This window comes from Lathyrus oleraceus, chromosome 5 (assembly GCF_024323335.1).
Source record: "Lathyrus oleraceus cultivar Zhongwan6 chromosome 5, CAAS_Psat_ZW6_1.0, whole genome shotgun sequence".
Lineage (NCBI taxonomy): Eukaryota > Viridiplantae > Streptophyta > Magnoliopsida > Fabales > Fabaceae > Lathyrus > Lathyrus oleraceus.
In genome coordinates this window covers 602,426,313-602,431,314 of record NC_066583.1, presented here as the reverse complement: position 1 = coordinate 602,431,314, position 5,002 = coordinate 602,426,313, and the positions used below count along the sequence as shown (strand labels likewise).

The following is a 5,002-nucleotide window of genomic DNA, read 5'->3' as shown; positions in this document are numbered from 1 at the left end:
AATCCTAATCTCAGGAGTGCACGGTATCCACCATGTTCCATTTCCATCTTTATTGAAAAAGTGTTAAATAAGAGTTAAATGTTTTGGGTTTTATTATAAAAATGGCTTGATGTTGGATCAAGCATTTGATGAGCGATTGAGAAAGATTTGAATGAGTGTTTGAGAGAAACAGAATAGATAAATTTGGATGATGGTGAGAGCTAAGATAGGCGAGGCATCCACCTCGAATCTTAATTGTAGGAGTACACGGTATCCACCATGTTCCACTTCCATCTTTATTGAAAAAGTCTTTAAATATGAATTAAGTTTTTTTTTATTTTTTATTATGAAAAATGGCTTGACGTTGGATCAAACATTTGATGAAGGTTTGAAAAAAATGGAACAGAATGGGAGGAAGAAATGGATTGATTTGTTTATTGAGAAAATACTCGACGTTGGATCGAGTTTTTATTTTTGATCTTTTGGAAATGGTTGATTTTATTCTTGTGTTAGTAGCTAACTAAACAGTCAAGCAAATAAAGAAATAAAAAGCGATAAAAATATTACATGCCATGGGAGTGGGGATACATTTTGTCGAATAGGGATTCAAAGTATTGAAATAATTAAATCGGGCCCAATCAAACGAATAAACAATGCATGAGTGTAGGTGCAAGGGAACTGTCTCATTGTAAGAAGGCCCAAGAGTAAGCCATGTGAAGAAAATAAATAACACAACAAGTTATATTTACAAAACACTCAAAAATTAAATTGAAAGAAACAACATTGGGACGTGCACAGATAAAAATCAGGATGCGAGGATGCGAATCAAAGTCGCATAATGCAATGACGTGCAAGGCAGATGGAAAAGTAACAATTAAATGCTAAAAAAAGACCAAATGCCACAAGTGGGAATCAAACCCAACACTAAGAAGGAGATGAGCTGACTCCATCTCCACTCGGCCATGACTTGTGTACTGTTAGACTTGCAGTTGCCCAAACATATAAACAAAGAATTAAAATGAATAAATAGAAAAAAATAAACATATAACAAAGGCCAGTGTGGGCCGCTGGGATAAGTTAAAAAATAAAGCCCCAAAAAATTCTTGGACCATCTGGGCTTGGGTCGTAGAAGACCCGTTTCAAGGGTGGCCCAAATATGGAAACATACCAGGGAATAGCGACCGACAGCCCTAGCCGCATGGCTGTTGGGCATGAATAATTAGGAACGGCTACCGCTAGCCCTAGCTGGCAGCCATAATGACAGGTAGCTGCTGGGAAACCACAAAAGTTCCCACGACACAGTAACCGAATATGTTTTAAATGTTTTAAATGAAAAATAAATGCAAGGAAATGGTATTTGAAAAAGGAATCGGTAGTGAATGAAATGAAAAAAAAATAAACAATGTCTCTTCCCTCACCCAAAACCCAAGTTATTCTCAGAGAAAAACCTAACCTTCTCAACTTGAGGAGATCCAGAAATGAATGACCGCAACAACAAACGAACATCGGCGACGGAGATGAAACTCGACCGGAAAGCACAAACGTAACCGTTTACAAGGAGGTCCGGCCACGATTGGGTGATGGATGTTGGAATCTCTCACTCTTTCGCCAATCGATTCCCACCGGTGCACTCAAAACTCGCCTTCCTTGCCTTCGAAATGAGCTTCGTCCAATGGCGGTGAAAAAAGGTATAGAGTTCTTCAGACTTTCCTCCTTTACTTTCGTTGATTAGGGTTTGGACGTTCCTTTCGCCGTCTCCAAATGATCCTTAGGGTTTTTTCGTGAACAGTAGTCCCTCTTTTATATATGACTAATCTCTTTCCTCTGCTATGTTTCCTGCTGTGTAGTGGAGGTCTGTTCGTATGGAGGATGTCTGGAGATTTTTGTCCTCATTCCAGCTTGTGGTCCCTCTTCTCAACTCCTTGTTTTACCCTTTTACTGCTTGGTAAGAATTTAAACACTGCTTGTGAATTGAGGTAGAGTCATAAACCGCCTTACTGATGATAATTCTTTCTCTACAGCCCAGATTTTGACTACTTTGTTATGTGAACCTGTTGTAAATTCGTGTCTATGAAAGATGAGGGCGAAAGATTTCTCTCAACGCCTCCTTCAAACACTGATATATCTAATGAATCATTTGGTGCTTTTTCCAGAAAGAATATTTTCAGTAAGCACTTGATGTGATGGACTTGATTCTGAATGCTTTATAAGATCAAAAACCTTAGGATCATCACAAGTTTCTGGTGATTTTGGTTTTTGCATAAAGTTGAGTTGGGTGCATCAGCAAGTTGTTCTTTTATGTTTCTGTTGTTGACTTTTTCTTATGACTGGAGTTCTCACTTGGAAATTTGACACTTAGCAGAAGCCTATGGTGAATTCATTCGTAGGCGAGAATCGCGACAGAAACGGTGCCGGTTGCAATGCTCACCTGCAAATTGGTTTGGGGAATCTCACGACAGCAAATGGTAAGCTTTTGTTCCTTGTTCAAGCTTTTCGTGGCATATTACAAAGTTGGTGAATTTGTGTAGGGTTTGGTGCGTTGCATTGATTGGTGAGTTTTTATATGCGCGACGGTTCGCATCACCACACGAACATGATAATGCATCACTGCAATATTGGTTCCTTCTGCAACAAAATGCGCTTATGCAATTTTACACCTTCATCTAAAAGTGTCTGGATCATTGGGATTTCCAAAAAAAGTGAGTGCTCCCACTGTGCTCCTTCCGAGTCATTAAAGGATTTAACAACTTCAACCTTTGTGCCTTGCAGATAACCCTTCATCAAAATGCATCTTAGCACATTCCAAATGTCTAATGGCTTCCTCTTATGAAGAAGAATTCAGAAGCAATTGAACCCAACAGAGTCTGGCAGCAACAAATATGAAGTTTGCTGTTAGTACTACCAAGTCTGAATAACCGTCCTCTGCATCAATCACTTGTTTGGATTGAGTAACCTCAAGTTGAATTTCTATCGAGGAGCGTCCAACCCATATAACAGAACCAACAATTGTAAGATCAATGTTAACACTAATCGGTTTCTTTAGTACAATCTTATCCACAGAAGCAGTGACAAATATAAGTGGCCTTGTTGTACTATCTTCATCAGAACAATGCTTAACAGAAATGGTTCCGTCCCAAAATCCATTGCTTGTTTACCATGTGAAGATGCAACTACAATAAGTGACTTTCCATACTTGGCTCCACTATGTGATGTTGGGGTGCCAGCATTGGTCTTGCGAGGGTAAGGATTGCTTGGTTTTCTTTTGTCCGCACTTGCGTTTTAATCCAACTTCATTTTCAGTTTTGGTTTTATACCGCGTTTGATCTTGGCTTTAAATTTTGTAGGGCTACGGTTGTTTTGCTGCAATGACATTCGTGTGATAACACTTGCCATTGGTGCCGGCAGTCGTGAAGTTTTGGATTTGCTGCAGGGTCCTGCTGTCACTACTGTTATGACGTTTTCTTGCGTTTCTGAATGAAGCTCTTATAACAGTACCCTGCTGCCACCTTTTTCCAGGAGACTTCTTTTTACCTTTGCCTAATGTCCAACCAGTAGGGGAGAAAGCAACTATAAGACTGAACCGACTCGCATATTGACTTGATATGTGCTTCAATCTTTTGAAGCTTGCGAACGTCCACATATGGCAACATGGATATTGCTTTCATGCTCATTTGAATTAAACCACTGCATATCCTCCTTAGTAAATTCTAAACAGTTTAAAAGGAGTAATTTGGCTGCAGTCACGTAAACCTTTTTGCGAAGTAAACGTGCAACCTCCAAGAATAGACGTACAGCTGTGTGAAGTACCACCTGACCATTCGGAGGTTGAAAGAGTATTATTATGGAACCTGGATAGTGATTGGCATCCAAGCAAGTCACACCAATACCAGCTATTTCAATCTTTTGGTTTAGAGGCAAAATATGTAATTTATCATATGAAATCCCTAGGTTCATATTTACAAGTCTAGCCGTAACAGAAGAGTAATAGATCTTTCCATGATTGAACGATTTGGTGAGACCTTGATAATGGTCCATGTGGAAGTGTGTTAGAAACCAGTGGGAACAATCTCCTCTTAGGTATTTGAAAGCATCCACACGGAAAGGTGTTCCTTGTAGCAAAACATAGTCGTTCTTTGCCTTAGAACTTCCAAGTATTCATATGAGCTACTTTTTTATTATAAGTTATTCATATGCCATGTACATGGATAATTATGATTGAATGAATGTGAGAAATTCTTGGACATGAATGAAATAATATGGAATATGAATGAATATGTGTAAGTTTTTTAAATATGAATGAATGGAAAATTTCCCAATATAGAGTGAAAAATATGAATATGAAATGGAGAATATGAATGTATGTAGAGGAACATGTGGAATTTATTTTAATCATGAATGAATGGACAATGAATATGGATGATGACCAAAAACAAAATGTTTTGCACCTGACACAGAATTTCATTGAAAGGTAGTGAGAACTAGTAATGTGACAAGGCGAGATGAATAATCACTTCGATGAAACTGGAACGAAAGGCGAGATGAATAATCACTTCGATGAAACTGGAAAGAAAGATGAAACATGAGGTTTACTTGACTCCGACAAATGAAAGAGTTTTAAAATCTCGTATGGCTAAAGAGATTAATCATCTTATACCAAAATAAAGAAACAAAACCCAAAAGACAAACATGGATTGGTCGTGGTAGCAAGTCCATCAACTAATGTTGGTGGGTAACATCATGACCAAATGAAATAGTCATAAAAAAAAGAATGCAAACGAATGATTGATGAAAAAAATTTCTGGGTCAAAATCAGGGTATGACAGTTGCCCCTATTTAAGCATCCTCAACCAGAGAAAAATGAAGCGGCACCTCTTCATTGGATCGCAGTGGGGGATGATTAAATACCATGTGGACCCAGATTTTGATCCTGAAAAATGCAAATGCTATGATATGATATGCATGGGAAAAGACTTTATTTCTGAATTTATCTATTGGGGACATAGTGAATCCTTAACAGGAGATG

The 5,002-nt window shown here is 38.3% G+C and overlaps 1 long non-coding RNA gene across 2 annotated transcripts; it reads left to right on the top strand.

The window, feature by feature from the left end:
• The first annotated feature begins 1,048 nt into the window (after positions 1 to 1,048).
• Positions 1,049 to 3,753, top strand: LOC127086901 (uncharacterized). 2 transcript variants are annotated; one of them, XR_007789671.1, is made up of 5 exons: positions 1,050 to 1,667; positions 1,827 to 2,146; positions 2,342 to 2,678; positions 2,749 to 3,219; positions 3,324 to 3,753. It is a non-coding gene; the product is annotated as an uncharacterized LOC127086901 (long non-coding RNA). The 2 variants fall into 2 exon arrangements; XR_007789670.1 differs by having other exon boundaries at positions 1,049 to 1,667; positions 1,827 to 2,678.
• Positions 3,754 to 5,002: the final 1,249 nt, after the last annotated feature.